We start from the raw sequence: 16,896 nt of genomic DNA, 5'->3' as shown, positions 1-16,896 counted from the left end.
ACACCATTCCTATTTGAAAAAAAATAAAATAATTCCTCTAAAGTCAGATATAGTGTAAAGACTAACAGGCATCAAAGGTCTATTGGTGTAATGATGTTCCTTAGATGCCACATTGGGGATTGCAGTTATGAACAACGGATAAGGATTATGAATAGTTTAGAGTGTAAAAAGTACTTATGAAAAGAAGCTAGAATAAGCATAAACTGGAAGAATAACAAAAAAAACCCCTAGGTTACTCATAATATCATATTTCTTCAACTTAAATGAGATGAAATGTGGCAACCCCCTTCCCCCCAAAATCTATGTAGTTATAGAGCTTTGCGGAAACAGCTCCACATAATAAACTTATTTCAATCCTTGCAAACCTTTCTTGCTTCCACCATATAGAAAACTTTTTATAAATTGTCCTTGGTTTTTTAAACTTCCAACTTCATTGAATGGTGGATCTTGTAAGCTCTATCCACACGAAGGCCTCTCATTCATCGTAACAAATTTGCTCTTCTTATATGTAGGTGTTTTAAAATTCAATTTTCATATTCTTTCTATAGGTTCCACATACTTCTCATACTCATACATCATTCACATATATATATTCAATCTACATTAATTCAATCTTCCTTGTTTTAATCTTCTCTTTATTTTACACATAATACTTAAGTAGTTCACTATTACTGCATTAAATATGCATTTCAGGTAAACCTCTTAAGTACAGCCATTTTCACTTCTTTCAACAAACTTTCATTGTTGCAACAAACTATATCCTACCTATTCCTTTCTACCAACATTTTCATTTTTTATGATTTTTTTCATCCATTTCTCTATAATAGATTGTAAACATTATATCAATGTATACAGATTTATCTATTTCTCCAATTTTTCATTATTTGGCTATACTTTTGAATCTTTCATTTTCTTTGTTGAACAGAAATACATTAATCATTGAAGCGTTAATTTTCAGAACCATTTTTCTCACTGCATCATACTATCAGTTTAATAATTTCTGCAAATAATTTAGGTTCTCAACCAATAACATGGTATCATCTACATACAAAAATAAGCATACATTAATATCCCATAATTATCAATATGGTAACAAAAAGAAAGCAAAAAACAAGAGGATCAGGGAAATCTGAACTTCTAAGAACTATTTTAGAGGAATATTTAAGTAAAACGCTTCAAGTAATCCAGGCAATGAAAACAAAGCTTGAATTAAAGATTGATAGGCTCTCAAAGGAACTTCATGAGGAGATTTGTCAACTAACTGGAGAAGTTAAATAGATAAATACTCGAATGGATTTTTTTGGGAGCATAAATCAGAGAAAACCTTCAGTATGGAACTGATTTGGGTGAGAGGGGTGTCTTGGAATTACAGGGTTAGGAACTTCAGCTAAGATTTTGAGTAGTTCCTGAAATGTCAGGAGAGGACATCAGATAAAGAATGATTATCCTTGGCTTAATTAATTGGGAAGAAGAAGAAAGTCAAAACAGAAATAGACACATATATATAATAAATGTCTGATATCCCACAATGAGAAACCTACCAAGAAGCATCTTAGTTCATTTTGTAACAAGAAAAACAAGAGAACAAGTTTTCAACTGTCACTGTAAAACTAAACTGAAAATTGGATATGTGGACATAATCACCATGAAGGAAATTCCTGTTAGAAACTTGATAAGAGGAAAGATAATGTCTGTCTAATAGACATTCTGAAGAAAAGACAGATTCAATTTCACTGAGACTAAATTGAAGAAGTTATTTTTACCTATGAAAATATGATTTAGACCAAATCCATAGAAAAAGCTAAGGATTTCTTGATTAATCATAAACTAATTCTAGAACCAATGCAAAAAATGGACATGGATAAGCAATCAGATGTGGTCCAATACTTAAAAGCTCTGTTTTTATTTTTTTTAATCTCCGATGGAAATTTCCCCTTTTTTTTATTCACTTTTTATTGTGGGAAATATTATCTCAATTATTTTTTGTTACGGTACATCTACTTCCTTTGTCCTTAAGAGGAACTGTTTATGTTTGGTTATGAGAGCTCAACTACAGGAGAGTTTAGACTATTTAAAAAATTGAAACAATGCATCAATTTAATGTTAAAACCTTTTGGAATGCCTTAGGCAAAAATTCTTTTCAATTTACAAAATCAAATGGAAAACTTTAGGTTAAAATTCTGATAACAATGGTTTTAAATCTACCCAAATATGATACTCAGATAAAAGGAAAAGCAATAAAACCAGTCTTACAATCAGATGGATTGGAATCTAATTTGTTGCTGGCAGATTTGAAGGAGAATGAACCTGGTTTGAGAACTGCAGGCTTGTTGGAGTAGGCTCAGAGAGGCATGAATTCTAAAGACTTAGGCATGATAGAATCAATGAATGATGAACTGGACTTAGGCTACCAAATTTGTACTTTAATGCTTCCTGTTTGGCTGGATTAAAGAGGGGGTGACTCTCAAAAAAGAGATACCGGTAACTTGAACATTTTGTTAGGTGTGCAATCCTAAAGATCAGGAATAAACACAAAACAAAATCCTCTGTGAAATTGTCACCTCAGAAAGTTGGTTCTTTTTAAAATAAAGATAATGGTGAAGGGAAATTTTAACTGCATGGACTTAGTACATTAATTTGATGTGAGAAATTGTAGGTTATCAATTTTATGTTTAATGTATTGTTTCAACAGTGGCTCAGAGGGTGAATCAATCATTTCACACCTTAAAGTTCCTAAGACCTTTTCTATCAGTATAAGAGTTAAATAAACATTTCCATATTTGCTTTGATATTTTCATCTACTTTTAAAACTTTTTTCTCACTACATTATTATAGCTTTTTTGAATTTGTGTGTGTGTGTCTGTGTGGAGGAGGAAGATACTTTTAAAAAAAGCTTCTTGTCTTTGACCATTAAGCAACTGATTCCATTTTAAACACAATGATACAGAAGGTTTTTTGCAATTCAAAGGTACAATTCTCTTTCCATCACTAGTGGGATAATAGCATGTGCTAATGCACATACATTTGTTCTTCTAGTCACCATTTCTTTAGAATGGCAAGAGGCAAACACTACCACTTTATGATTATTGTGCAATTAGCCAAAAAAGGGACTGTGGCAGGGAGGGGGAGAGACATGATGATAAAGAAGCCTTGAATAAAACACTACAGGGGATAACCTTCCAATTATTTAAGATATTTATTACAAATTCAAATAACTATAAAATTTTATATGGAGGATTTTATTATTTATAAACATAAATAAAAATAAAGAATTACTAAAAGTAATTTTGTTTATTGCATGAATTATGTTCTAAAAAGCTCCTACCAAAATATTATGGATTTTCAGCATCCAAATAAAACATTTGATTGATTTAAAAGAAATTGCATTGTTGCATGCTAATAGTTATGATTACTTTCGGTACAAAAATTGTACAATTTTATCCTTGGGGAAGACACAGACTATATCCCAAATAGACATTGAATAGTATAGATTAAATGATTGTATAAATATCACTAACACCTGCATTTTTCAAGCTATGAAAATGACCATCATGATAATTACTGGGCAATGCAAAGTGATTATGTACATATTATTGTGGGAAGATATGGGTACAGTATATTTCTATATTCTATGCAGAAACATTAAGGCATACTGTATCTTCAGAATTTTTTACAGTAAAATGTCCTCCAGAAAAACTCTCTGATGTTAGACAATTTTGCCCTCATCTCAATATAGCAGCAGTATATTTTTCTCCATAATATGGAATGACAAAACCATTAACATTTACATGTAAAATTAGAGGAATGCACTTGGGGATGTAATTTGGAAGGCAGAGAAGGTGCTTCTGCTACTTGTGAATCTGGCTCCTGCAAACAAGTGTCATCTCTGCGTAGAAACCACAAGGTTTCTGGACACACCAGAGAAGAATGTGTAGGAAATGATATATTTATTACAAAGGCATAATTCACATTAATTAGCGAGCCCTTTCTTAGCATCCCCATTTCCAATCTTCAGAATCTATGCTATCTCCCACTATGCTCTCCCAGAGTATTTATTTATCCTTCTTTTATAATACACTTCTATCATTTGCCTGTCTTCTCAAGGACATTCAAATAGTTGATGACGGTTGAATAACATTGTTTAGGTGAGATCTGTGACTGAAAATTTCTAGAGCTCCATATGAATTTTATGTAGCTCTAAAAATAGCAATCTCAGGGTGCTGTCTTACAAAAGCACTTATGCTGAGGCTACTTAAGCACTGTTGAGCATAGCATTTAATACAGAACTATGTTGCTTAATAATGCTCTTCCCCGAGGCAAATATTCTTTTATACTGCTGACTCATAAATATGTTTTATTTAGCAAAGCCCTAGTACAAGTCATCCAGGTGATTCTTCATCAGAGGAATAGATTCCAAAGAGGCAAAAAAGTTAAATCTCTTGTATGTTGAGCTAAACTCCTGGTGACCTTGTGAACATATCATTGCAGTCCTTCTCTTAGAATTGGGATTTTTAAATTTTTCTCATCCTTCATATTAGTCTGCCATTCAAGTCCCAACCTGTCTTGACCCTACTAGGTTGCAAAATCCAAACAAGGTCAGCCAGACACTGCCGATTGATAAGATTGTTTAGAGAGGTTTTCTCTTTGGCATTACTATGCAAAAGCCCAGCAAAATACGCACGGACAATTTGCAGTAAAACTGCAGGTTCATCTAGCTCAGTGATGGCTAACCTTTTTGTCCTCATGTGCTGAAAGCGCGTGCTCACATGCATAATGCAATACGCGTGCCTCCCTGCAGCCTCCTGGGAGCAAAAATAGGGTGCGGGAGGGCATGCTACACACTCCCATGGCCCGTTTTGGTGCCTAGCAGGCCTCCCTGAAGCCTCCTGAAACAACCCCCCCCCCCATGCGACTCCTACATGCGCAGCAGAGAACAGAAAATGAGCTGGCAAGCAGGAGGCATGTGCGCGGTGGAGCTGAGCTGGACATGTGCCATATGTTCACCATCACAGATCTAGTTGGTTTGTTTCCTGTAATTTTAGTTAAAAGATATACAGTAATTTTTTGCCCTTGACTAACTCCTGTGTGAATTGCCTCAGGTTAGTTGCTTCTCACAAGAGGAAGGCTTTAATGACTGGATTTTCCTGTGTGTGTGCTACCTTTCTCAGTTTACAAAAGGAATAAGAAAAAAAATGAGGGAAAACTGCATATGCATACATCTAAGATAAAATAAATCAATATGGAGCAATTTATAGACAGCTAGGGTTAGGTGGCAGATGTGACAACAGTTTGTTTAGTGAACATTTGAAGTTATAATGGTTCTGAAAAAAGGGACCATTTTTCGTACTTACTACTGTTGCAGCATCTCCATAGCTACGTGATCAAACGTCAGATGCTTGGCAACTGATTCATATTTATGATAGTTGCAGTGTCCAGGTGTCATGTGACCACCTTGTGTGACTTTCTGACAAGCAAAGTCAATGGGAAAGCCTTTTGCTTAACAATTATGTTAATTCACTTAACAACTGCAATGGTTCACTTAACAATTGTAACAAGAAAGGTCCTAAAATGAGGCAAAATTCACAAATGTCTCACTTAACAAAAAAAATTGTTGAGCTCAATTGTACTCAAGGACTACCTGTAATATTGCATAATATTGCACAGCATGCGACTGTGGTTTGCCAGAATAAACGTATGCACTGGAATGAAGTGTTAGAGAATCAAGTGGTAAGAGAATCAGCAAGTCTGAATCAGATCTCGGCTAAATTGAATGGTATTTGTTAAAATCGCCTATGGCTGGCTCCACAACTTTCGCTATTATATTCTCCGCCTGTGGCCTACTTGCCTCCCAGACATTTCCTGGCCTTTCTCTCTGGACCATCGTTGGGGAGCAAATTGGGGCCTATGATTTTACTGCCATCCTGGGCTGCCTATTCATCCCCCCACTGACTTTCTACAGTAATGAGAGAGAGGACTGGAAGTGGGACTCTCTCTTTATTGTTATCATCATATGTCTCTTTTATTACTTCCTGGATCTCGGGCGCTCGTGTGGGAGGTCTTGGACACTACTCCCTCCTCAGCTTTTTCGGACTATATTCAATCAATTGCTATATTGCGCGATTTTTATAATTTTTATAAATTTGTAATTTTTGTAATTTTTAATTGTATGGAGAGTGTGTGGTATGACTGTGGTTGACTGAATGTTCCCACTTTTACTATGATATTGTTGTTTCCCTTGTTTGTGGGGATTGATTGATTGTATGTGTGTGTGTGTATGGTGGGCTGGGAGCATAGCTGGGTACCTCCTGCACTGAGTGCTTTGGCAGAAGTGTTAGGGGGGCCCAGGCTTAATTCCGGCCCGTGGATGTGTGTGTCGAAGGGCCTGCTGGTGAATCCGGCAGCCTGGGGAGAGGGTGGAGGAACCATAGCTGTGGGAGTGGGCCAGAACATTGGGGTCATATTGGGGAGGGGCAGATATGGCGGGAACTTCAGGGCGAGCCATTACCAGGGAAGGAGGGTTCCCTACGTCAGAGGGATCCCTCCTTCCGGCCCTGTTAGTTCCACTCCAAGGCCAGATGGCGCGAGCAGTCAGGACCCTGGTCTCAGGTTGTTGTTGCTAAATGCCAGGTCTGTGGTTCACAAGGCTCCCCTCGTCCAAGACCTAATTTTAGACGAGGGGGCAGACCTGGCATGTATTACTGAAACCTGGCTGGGCCCAGAGGGAGGAATCCCCCTCACTGAAATGTGCCCAGAGGGTTTTCAGGTGCTTCATCAACCGTGACTCCAAGAAAGGGGTGGGGGAGTGGCCATTGTTATCCGAAAGTCTTTAATTCCTCGTAGGATCCCTGCTCCGGAGCTTGTCGGGTGTGAGTCCTTGCTGATGAAGATGGACCTTGCGGGTCAAGTGGGCTTGTTGTTAACGTACCTGCCTTCCAACAGCATGACAACAGCCCTCCCCTCGCTCCTCGAGTCAGTAGCTGAGCTGGCAGTTGAGTTCCCCAGACTTATGATACTGGAGGACTTCAATCTCCCTTCGCTCGGCGAACACTCCGATGGAGCGCAGGAGTTCATGGCTTCCATGACAGCCATGGGCTTGACCCAAGTAATCCAGGGCCCGACTCACTCAGCGGGTCACACACTTGACCTCGTATTCCTCTCAGAGCAGTGGAGTTGTGATCTTGGTTTGAGGGGTAGTGAGATCTTGCCCCTGTCATGGTCTGACCACTTCCTACTGAAGCTCGACTTTCGGAGACCAATCCCCCGCTGTAGGGAGGAGGAACCGATTAGGTGGTTCCACCCCAGGTGTCTTATGGATCCTCAGGGTTTCCAGATGGCGCTTGGTGTTGTGCCTGATACTCTCGCCCGCAGTCTGGTGGAGACCTTAGTTGCTGCTTGGAACTCAGCAGTGTCTGAGGCTCTCCACCGGATTGAACCTTTACGGCCGATCCGCGGCAATGGATCCAGGAGGGCTCCTTGGTTTACCAAGGACCTCTGGGAGATGAAGCGCCAAAAGAGACGCCTAGAGCGCCGCTGGAGGTCCAGTAAATCCGAGTCAGACCAAGCACTATTAAAAGCTTGCATCAGAGCATACCTTTCGGCAATACGGACAGCTAAGAACACCTATATTGCCGCTCTGATAGCATCCGCTGAGTCGCGCCCTGCTGCCTTGTTTAGGGTAACCCGCTCCCTTCTGAATGGGAGGGTTGCGGATAATCCCTTATGAGGTAGAGTGGAGGAGTATGTCCAGTTCCTCGCGGACAAAGTTGCTCGGCTTCGGATGGACCTGGACTCCAATTGCACAGAGCCAGCCGGGATACCGGGGGAGGGTCTTGAGCGACATCTCTGGACTGACTTTCAACCTGTTACTCCTGATGAAGTGGACAAGGCCATGGGAGCGGTGAGTGCTGCCATGTGTGCACTGGACCCGTGCCCCTCCTGGCTGGTCGCGAACAGCAAGGAGGTGACGCGGGGCTGGATCCAGGCGATGGTGAATGCCTCCCTTCGGAAGGGCTTCTTTCCTCCGGCGGTGGTGAGACCCCTCCTGAAGAAGCCATCTCTGGATCCAGCCATTTTGAATAACTACCATCCAGTCTCCAACCTCCCCTTTGTTGGGAAGGTTGTTGAGAAAGTGGTAGCCTTTCAGCTCTGATGGTCCTTGGATGAAGCCGATTATCTGGATCCCTTTCAGTCTGGACTCAGGCCTGGCTTCAGCACGGAAACTGCTTTGGTCGCACTGACCGATGATCTCTGGAGAGCCAGGGATGGAGGTCATTCCTCCATCCTAGTGCTTCTTGACCTCTCAGCGGCCTTCGATACCATCGACCATGGTATCCTTCTGTGACGGTTCTGAGAGGTGGAGGTGGGAGGCACCGTTTTTCGGAGCCGAGGTGGCGCAGTGGTTAGGGTGCAGTACTGCAGACCACTTCAGCTGACTGTTATCTGCAGTTCAGCGGTTCTAATCTCACCGGCTCAAGGTTGACTCAGCCTTCCATCCTTCCGAGGTGGGTAAAATGAGGACCCAGACTGTGGGGGCGATATGCTGACTCTGTAAACCGCTTAGAGAGGGCTGAAAGCCCTATGAAGCGGTATATAAGTCTAACTGCTATTGCTATTGCTATTGCTACCTCTCGGACAGGTTGCAGTCGGTGTTGGTCGGGGGGCAGAGGTCGACCCCTAGGCCCCTGAAATATGGGGTCCCACAGGGTTCGGTTCTGTCCCCCCTCCTGTTTAACATCTACATGAAGCCGTTGGGTGAGATCATTTGGCGGCACGGGATAAAATACCATCAGTACGCGGATGATACCCAGTTGTATCTGTCCGCCCCGTGCCAACTCAGTGAAGTGGTTGACGTGATGTGCCAGTGCCTGGAGGCTGTCAGGGTCTGGATGGGAGTTAACAAGCTTGCGCTCAATCCAGACAAGACTGAGTGGCTGTTGTGTTTCCCTCCCAAAAATTTGGCTAGTACTCCATCACTCAGGCTGGGGGGTGAAATTTTATGCCCCTCAGACAGGGTTCGCAATTTGGACCCACAGCTGACCTTAGAACATCATTTGTCGGCTGTGACCAGGGGGGCATTTGCCCAGGTTCGCCTGGTGCACCAATTGCGTCCCTACCTGAACCGGGAGGCACTCGCAACAGTCACTCATGCCCTCGTGACCTCAAGACTGGACTATTGCAATGCGCTCTACATGTGGCAGCCCTTGAAGAGCATTCGGAGACTTCAGCTCGTCCAGAATGCAGCTGCGCGAGCGATTGTGGGTGCACCTCAGTACACCCACGTTACACCTATCTTCCGCGAGCTGCACTGGTTACCGATTGGTCTCCGTATACGCTTCGAGGTGCTAGTCGTCACTTATAAAGCCCTTCATGGTATTGGACCTGGGTACTTGAGAGACCGCCTGCTGCCAATTACCTCCCAAAGACCCATTAGATCACACAGAGTAGGCCTCCTCCGGGTTCCGTCTACCAGCCAATGTCATCTGGCTATTACCCGGGGGAGGGCCTTCTCTGTGGCAGCTCCGGCCCTTTGGAACGAACTCCCCGCAGAGATTCGGACCCTCATCTCTCTCCAGGCCTTCCGAAAAGCTGTTAAAACCTGGCTGTGTCGGCAGGCCTGGGGTCGCTGAGTTCCCTTCCCCTCTTGAATCGTGTGGCTGTTGGTTGTTTTTTAAATGCCCTGTACTTTTGTAGTTTTTGTGTTTTTCCCTTCCCCTCCTTCGGGTTTGTGCGCCGCCCTGAGTCCCGCAGGGAATAGGGCGGCATATAAATAAAATGAAACTCAAACTCAAAATCCATGATTTTTGTAAGATGAAAAACATGATTTACTAAAGCCGGTTATTGAATTAAACTAAGGAACACTGCTGTCAAAGATTATCTGTATTAGATATGTCATTATATTTTTATGACACCCCCGAGGTCCCCAAAACAAAAAGAAATAAGATTATAATCAACTACCATATAAGGCCTTTTCATCAAGACATTCTACGTATAAGATTTAAATGAACAAAATATAGCCATTCCCCCCCACCCACCCCCCAAAAACCAGTTAGTTTGGAGAAACACATTCCCTTTGGATCTACTACAGTTACTATTGTTTGTGACTGCTGAAAAGAAAGAGATACCCCAAAAGCTAAAGGTATTTATTTATTTTGGTTTGTTAAGCATGTATGAGAAAACAAGTATAATATAACATATAAACATATAAGTATATACATAAGAAATGAGTACAAACAGATGGGGACAGTAGGACAGAGACGGTAGGCACGCTGGTGCACTTATGCACGCCTCCTTACAGACCTCTTAGGAATGGGGTGAGGTCCACGGTAGACAGTTTAAGGTTAAAGTTGTGGGGGTTTAAGGATATAACAACAGGGTCAGGTAGTGCATTCCACTCTGTTGCTGAAGTCATATATTCTGCAATCGAGTTTGAAGTGGTTTACTTTGAGTATGTATCTATTGTTTGCTTGTGTATTATTGCAGTTGAAGCTGAAGTAGTAGTTGACAGGTAGGACATTGTAGCAGACATTTTTGTGTACTAAGTTTAGGTAGGTGCATTAATACTAATACTGTTACTCACAAAAGACTTAGGGACAAATAATTATTTGAGTAGTCTACATTTGTCTTTGTTATAGACAGATCAGTTCAAATAAACTGTATTCTTGGTTTAGAAAAGTTCAGAAAAATCCATGCAGTTTTAAATCCATTTGACGTCATGCAGCAAAGCAGCCCTAGGTAAGTAGCTGAGTCATCCGCCTTTAGGCACCTGCATCTCACAAGATAAGCCCTTAAACATATTTTATCTGAAAATCATTCTGCAAAGACAATGCCAGTTTAACCAATTCAACAGTATTGAACCTTCCTGACTAGGTTGGTTCACCACGATTGTACAACAGAATAAAAATGAAATCATGACTGTGAAAATGAGCAGCGTTTTCAGAATGAAGTACAGTTGATTAATCAACATATTACCCAAACTGATTAAACAATGAGACATCCTGGGGTTTTGCTGTCTATCCTGATGAGTGTGTTCATCATAACTAATAATGCTTTTGCACAATCCCAGCACATCTCTCTTGGGAGTAAACTACCTCTAATTTTGGTCCCTCAGAAGATTAATTTCACTGTTATGAAATTTATATACTATAAGAACTATAAACTAATCATTAGTCATTTTCAAACAATGTAACCTTTCTTGCCTTGACAGATGGAGTGTTTTGAAAGCAGTCTTGTTGGGATACATTTATTCAACACAGGCAGGTTCCTGTAGAAACTGCATAGATTATAGTACAATCTCTACAGAATATTTTTTTAATCTTTATTTCCATTGCTAGATTAAAGTGTCTCTTAAATTATTCTTGGAAATGCTTACAGAAACACTGTACTAAATGGTTTTAAAACCATAGTGAGAGAGAGAGAGAGTGAAGAGGAAACATACTGAACTGTGAAGAAAAAAGTAAGCTAGTCATGGTACAGTTAATTCCATGTTTCAGTTCCCCCCTCAAATCTGTTTGTCCTCTTGTCATAATTATGTATGAGCTTCAAAAATTGTAACAAAATTCATACTGAAATGCATATTTATATACTTTCTTTGAACATATTTTGGGTGAGACTCAGTGATGGGATTCAAAAATTATACTTATTGGTTTTGTGGGCGTGACTTGGTGGGCATGGCAGGGGAAGGATACTGTAAAATCTCCATTCCCACCCCACTCCAGGGGAAGGTTACTGCAAAATCCCTATTCCTTCCCAATCAGCTGGGACTTGGGAGGCAGAGAATAGATGGGGAACGGGGCCACGCCACATTGAGGTAGTAATTGCTGCAAAAGGGGCCCAAACCAAGTACTGAGTACATATGCATGCTTATACTTTTCAGAGGTCCGATATTGTTCTATGTACAATCCTTGTTTTATTGATTGCATGTAATATTCTAATTTTCTGAGATGGTGGATTTGGGGTTTTCATGAGCTGTACACTATAATCATTACAATTATGACAAATCACGGCTTGAACTATCTTGCTTTGTATGTAATGAGTCTTATCAGACTCAGTGAGTCTGATCCAGTAATATAAGACCTAGAACTAAATAGGGGCAGAAACATCTTCCACTGCTCTGAACTCTCCATCTCTGAATTCTGACCTTGATACAAAAAACCAGGAGAACTTCCACCTTGGAAGCTAGAAAGATAAAGAATACCAGGCACAATCCAAAGGAAACCACAATGGCATCATATGATGATATACATAATGGTACATATTATCCATTTTGCATCAGTTGCATTATGATTCTTCACAGTTCTTACTGAGAAAGACTTTGCTATGAGAAAACATGTCTCTTTAAATTAAATGCATAGGGACAGACTGTAATCTCAGGGAGTCTTGCAACCCCCTTCCAACATATATTCACTGGTAATGATAAATACTATTTTCCTACAAGGTCATAATCAAAACTTCAAGCTCAAAATAAACCTCCCCTACATTAGGTACTGTTACCCATGTTATCTAGACTTTTTGATTAATATATTTAGGTTGAAAGCTCAAATTTCTACCCACTCTACCCACCATTCAGCCATCACTATAGTTATTTCAATATTACTATTACGTTTTATATAACTATGCAATGGCTAGAATATACTATTAGTCTCTTATGCAGATATGCTCCATGGTTTGTTTGGTTGGCTGGTTTGTACAGTATTATTTTAGGGAGCAAAAATAAATCCCTGCAGAATATAAAAGAAGGAGCCATTAAAGAAAGATCTGAAATCTAATGATAAAAGAAACTGTTTTTTTTAAATTGCTACTGAGACTGGTTTATATTTGCTCAAGACTGATTTTTCATAGATTTTAACCCAGCTGAGTTCTTGTACAATTTCCATGATCTCCTTGGGGAATCGGAACCCTGCTTATTGTCACATAATGAGAACAGGATATTACCACATCAACCTCAGTGTAAAGACTGCTAAGTAGCCTTTACAAGATGAGCAAGCTCATTTACTCTGGGATGCCAACCAGTGTTTGTGAATATCTGCTCCTTTTAATGCCTGACAAGGATGGTAGTTTGATACTATCCTTACTAGCACTTTAACTACTTGACATTATTGACTGATAATGAGATCTCATCTAAGAGTAGATATTATTGACCAGATAGAAACAAACAAAAAAGATAATTAGCTCCTGAAGCTAGCCATTTCAGATTGATTTTTTATATTCATATCTTTGCCCAGAATGATTTCAGTTCAAGTACAGTTGTTTTTTAATCTTACCATTTTAGATAATTAACATTTTCCTGTAATTTTATAGGTAATAGGCATGATGTGATGAGAACAGAACCTATTCAATTGGGGAAAAAATGATAGATTAAAAGGAAATATGGAGACAGGTAGGCAGAAATCTAATATTTCTCTGCTCATTTTTTCTTCTTAATTGCTCTTCTGTCCTATATTTTTCAGATAATTTGACACCACTGTTTCCTGTAGCAAGTAAATATAGATCTCACATTTGTGTATCTGTTCTTCATGCTATATATCACGTTCAGATACTAAAGCAAGTGCAGAGACAGGTACAGATACTAATCAGCAGATAGTACTTTTAGTAAACAATAACATAGTTAAAATCCAGTCCAGATTAACCCAATAAGACTGAATGTCAGAAGCAAAGTACTTTAAAGTCTATTCATAGTGCATACAGTATATTTCTAGAAATCTACAAGTATGATAGCAAAAAACAATTTCAAACCATCATACAATTTAGTTCAACATCTAATTATACTTACTTCCAGGTGCAATTCATGATGTTGGCAATTACTATATACTAGCTCAGGCTCGGGTTACTTCAGAGACTGTCAACTCCCATTACATCTACCTTCCCAATTTGAATTTGCAGAGTTGATGTTCTGAGTTAATTTGATTAAACAATGCCACCTATTGGGACTCCAAAGTGCACCTTCTCTATAGCAGTGCCTGCCCTCTGCAATAAGGTTCCCCCTGAGTTCTGAGTGGTCTCCCCTGGGTGGAGTTTCAGAGAGCTTTGAAGTCATCACTTTTCACCCGGGACTTTGGTTAGGATAGGTGTAGCCCTTTCTGAGGATTGGGTGTTGTTGTTTTGTTCTGTTTTTTTGTTTTTTGTCCTAAATATACTGTTTGTTGGAGAGGAGCTGTGTTTTACTTGTAAACCCCCAGGAATCTTGGGAGTAACTTAGTATGCAAATTTAATAAATAAATAATTTTCAGGTAGGTGCTTCAAAATCAATCTTCTCCCCCCTACACACACACACACACACACACACACACACACCAGGGGTGGATTCCTGCCAGCATTACTACCGGTTCAGTGACCGAAAAATCTTGTGTGTGCATATGCGCGTTTGCACTTTAAAAGGTCTGTGCATGCGTACACTATTAAAAAGGGGGGTGGGATTACATTTTTTCAATGAAGATTGTTCTGCGCATGTGCAGAATAGAAAATAAAGATGATGGCACCCAGGATAAAATCAGTACAATCACGTGTCCGGCCGAGTTACTATCTATTTGGCCGAACCGGTCCAAACTGGTAGGAACCCACCTCTGACACACAAACACACAAATACAACTGACAGTGTTCACAGCTAAGTACAGAAATATTATCCTGTGACATGGAGAAACCTGAGTTCTCTAGCCCGGCGGTTTCCAACCTTCCCAGCTCTGTGGACCGGAGGGGAGGGGATATGGGATGGTTTGATCCATGCATGTGCTGCTTGCACAAATGCAGTTTCGCACACTCATGCACTTACCCATCACTTGCTCAGCCTGGTTCCGAATGGGCCACGGCCCGGCACTGGGCCGCAAACCAGGGATTGGGGACCCTGTTCTTGTCCTCATATTTCTTTAAGGTTCTTTCCATAGAAAAGTATGCCCTATTTACATAAACCTACTTATTAATAATAGCCTCAGTAGTCCTGAAGATGACTTCATTGCTTCTTACTATTGGACAGGAAAGCCTAACATATCTAGCAAAACTGCAAAATTCCGTATAGCTACCATTGCTAAATCCAAGAAATTATCACTTTTACCTTTAGGACCCTAGGAATAATTGTTTTTCTTCTTTTTAAAAAACATATTTTAAGTTGTTTTGTTATAGTTCTCTCTTGTACAGGTAGCCCTCACCTTAAAACTGTTCATTTAGTGACCATTAAAATTTATGTAGATATATATTTGCTTCTTCTGCCAACCTAGCAGTTCGAAAGCATGTAAAAATGCAAGAAGAAAAATAGGAACCATCTTTGGTGGGAAGGTAACAATGTTCCATGCACCTTCGGCATTTAGTCATGCTGGCCACATGACCATGGAGATGTCTTTGGTCAGTGTTGGCTCTTTGGCTTTGAAACGGAGATGAACACTGCTCCCTAGAGTCAGGAACGGCTAGCACATATGTACAAGGGGAACGTTTACCTTTATATTTGCTTAGCAGCTTAGTATTTAGTATATTAGCACTTCATATTTATTTATAAATAGTTTTATAGTCTTGTTAATTAGTCTTAATATTTAGATTTCTTAGTTCCTTATCTGTATTTATGATGTTATGGTAACATTTTCATTTTCATGTTTCATTTATTATAATTAATTTAAGGAAACATCTATGTTTTTTAATTTGCACTTTATAATGTCTTATAATAATTGCACAAAACGGTGGCCAATGAGCATAATAGAGTTAACTATTTTACTCAGCCGTAGAATAAGAGGTTCCTCTCATGACTGATAGGAGAATCTCCACTGACATAATTAAATGACTGAAGAAGCACTTTGGATAGATGGAGTTAAGGTTCTGATGGAAATGCTTTCATGAAATTAATAAATGAAATGTTTCTGAAACATTTATCTTGTACACTTCTAATACTGTTCAGTAGAAGCATGGAAATATACTTATTTCATTATAATGAGAATAGTGTGTGTGTATGTATACACACACACACACACTTCTCATTATAATTATATATGTGTCTGTGTATACACACATACTTTTCTAAAATTCTGTTTTCACTTTGTCATTATGGGGTACTGAGTGTAGATTAATGATAAAGAATGAATGTCAACAACTGTAGAACCAGCCTGCAGCATAACAAAATTCACAAAAATGAATAATTTCTGAATGAAATCTATATCTATATCTATATCTATATCTATATCTATATCTATATCTATATCTATATCTATATCTATATCTATATCTATATCTATATCTATATCTATATCTATATCTATATCTATATCTATATCTATATCTATATCTATATCTATATCTATATCTATATCTATATCTATCTATCTATCTATTTATCTATCTATCTATCTATCTATAGTGTCACAACCCCTGGTATGCCCCAATTATGGGAGGAAGCTAACTGCTTCCATTTTCTGTCCATCGGCTCGTCACAAGAGACCATCACGACAGAAACCCAATATTTTTACTGCTGCCTTTGTTACATTTGTGTTGTATTGTTGTATTTGTGCTGATAAATAAATAAAGGGAGACTAGTATAGATCTATTTCAAGCTATTTAGCTCTCATCAGCTAGCCATACCCTTACTGGGATTCGAACCTGTGCTGTATTACATCTTAGACAGACTTCTTAACCATTAATATACATACATACATACATACATACATACATACATACATATATATATATATATATATATATACACACACACACACACACACACACACACACACACACACACACACACACACACACACGGTGAGCTGGGGGTTCGGTTATTATTCCCTGCAGTCACAATCAGACCATCCCCTGATGCCATGTTCCACTCTGCAGGGAGGCAGAACCTATTTGAATGGTCCATCCATGGTGACTACTGGACCCATTCAGAATTCAGAAGGAACTGGGAGATGGCTTGGGGATTCTACT

The sequence above is a fragment of the Thamnophis sirtalis genome, unplaced genomic scaffold (genome assembly GCF_051295495.1).
Source record: "Thamnophis sirtalis isolate CommonGarterSnake01/CBP01778 unplaced genomic scaffold, rThaSir2_p1.2 scaffold_12, whole genome shotgun sequence".
Classification (NCBI taxonomy): Eukaryota; Metazoa; Chordata; class Lepidosauria; order Squamata; family Natricidae; genus Thamnophis; species Thamnophis sirtalis.
The sequence above is the reverse complement of the archived record's forward strand: the minus strand, read 5'-3'. Positions refer to the sequence as shown.